The sequence below is a fragment of the Larimichthys crocea genome, chromosome IV (genome assembly GCF_000972845.2).
Source record: "Larimichthys crocea isolate SSNF chromosome IV, L_crocea_2.0, whole genome shotgun sequence".
Lineage (NCBI taxonomy): Eukaryota > Metazoa > Chordata > Actinopteri > Sciaenidae > Larimichthys > Larimichthys crocea.
Window position 1 is genome coordinate 3662715 of NC_040014.1, and position 2201 is coordinate 3664915.

The window sequence follows — 2201 nt, forward strand, 5'->3', positions numbered from 1 at the left end:
ATAATAGTTCTGGTGACTTATTGTCGAAATACTGCCTGAGCAGTTGATCTAGATAATCTTGTGCAGTCTTCTGTATGAGAGCGAGAGAAATTATTTCAGGGCCTGGTTATGCAGAATCGGTAATGAGTATTTTTGGTTGTTGTTTTTTTTTTTTTTTTAAAAGAAGGAAATACCGGTAATAACTATGTGCAAAACCATTAGAATGAATATTTATGCCGCTCGTTATGAAATATTCATTAAGGCGGTATAAAAAAAGAACAACGAAGGAGACTGGGGAGAGAGATTGTGTGTTTACTTGTGTGTATTTGTGTGTAAGGATGGAGGGGGGGAGCGGTGGGGGCCCTCATCACCTATTGCACAGGAGTACTGACAAAACCCCTGGATTGAATATCTGACATCTCTTAACAAAAGCAGCAGCAGTAGCATCTTCCTTCCCTTGTTTTACTTTTTTTTTTTTGGTGGGGGGGGGGTAATTTTTCCCCCTCCACCATCTCTCCCTCTTTCTCTTTCTCTATGCCTGAGGTGATATGAGTCCCTCCGTTCATCCGATCTCCACATCTCTCCGTCTTTCTCCACCTTTCATTCCCTCACTTCCCCTTCGTTCCATCTACCCAAATTAAGAAATTAATGAGGGATAGGTTCTTTACCAACTGCCCCCGCAATGTTTACCACTGATGAAATTATAATGTAGGCCCTGCTGTATTATTTATAAGCCAATTAGGGGAAGTGTTACTTGATTTGATGGGGAGCCGACACACAGAGTACATTTAACTAATGGAGACCAAGAGAGTAAAGGGAAGGAGGGGAGGGAGGACAGCTGAGGCGGACTATTTCGTACGATGCTCTAGGATTACGTGGCTAATTGCCCTGCTTTATCTGTCTGTCACGGATAGCCATGCATATTTTAGCGTTCCCAAAGACTTTGATTGTTTGCACTCGTGTTGGGGCTGTAACAAGTAGAGCAGAGGCCAGAGTGGAGTGTAGTTAAAAACTGGCAGCAGGGGAGGCAGGGAGGGGGCGACGGAGAGGAGGAAGAGGAGGGGAGAGGGACGGGTGGTGGGTGGTGGGGAGAGGGGGGGCGGCCGTGCACAAAAACTCAGACACTGTGACAGGTGGAGGAAGAGTTTTGACAAGGAGCAAAGGGGTGTCGAGGTGGGAAAATGTAACAGGGGGGGAAAAAAAAGAACAGCGTCGAAGCCGTTCATTGAGGAGCTGCAATTAGATGGCAGCACAAACAGTAATTAATTTCGCTTATTGTAGCCTGTAGCCAAGTGTGGCTCCCTGACCTCGTCTGCATATTGTTAAGGAACGATTTCATAATTCTGTTTTCTCATTTGCATGGCTCATTTGCACCGTGCCATGGCAAAGCAGTGACATCTAAAGAAGCAACATGGGACAAAAATCCCCTGAAATGCCGGTGCACAGCAGCAGATGGAGAACTTATTTACACACAGGGTAGCTGAGCGAACAGGGTAGTTGATTAATCGATTAGTTGACTCAGAATAAATCCAGATTTATGTTTTTTTTAAAGAAAGATTAAGAAAGAAAGAATTTAACCCAGTAAAAATGGAAAACATGGACATGTTCCTGCCTCTCATATGAGAACTTTTGTAGCAGTTATTAACATTAGTTCCACTGATTAAATAATTCATGAAAATAATTTATGTAAATTGAATTCCTTTGGGTTATTTGGACAAAGCATGTAGTGTCACCTATGATGGCCATGATTTAGTAAAATAATCAATAGATACATTAATGATGGGAATATTAATTAGCTACAAAACTTAGAAAATAAATTCCAACTTTCAGGTATGCTTCAAAACAATACCTGTTATTGATCCCGGAACTGGCTGTTGGCCGTATCAGGCAGAATAATTGATTTTCTGCAAATTTATTTGGGTCCTCCAGGGCGAGCCGTTGGCCTAGACCTCCTGGTGCAGAGCTCGTGTCAGGCAGACAGATCCTGAAGGAACCTGCTTAAACCCCTGGAGTGGAGCAACTCTGACTGATGAGCTTTTTGAAAGTTGATCAGACACTTATGCTAAGAAGGGGAAACTGGAGCAAAGGCATCCTTAATTATCTGATGAGGGGAAGCTTATCTGAACGGTTTCTTTTTCTCTCCTCTTTTATCCTGCCGGATCACATGGCAGATCTTTACATAACAAAAGAGCTACCTGGCCGGCCCGCTTCATTTAAAACTC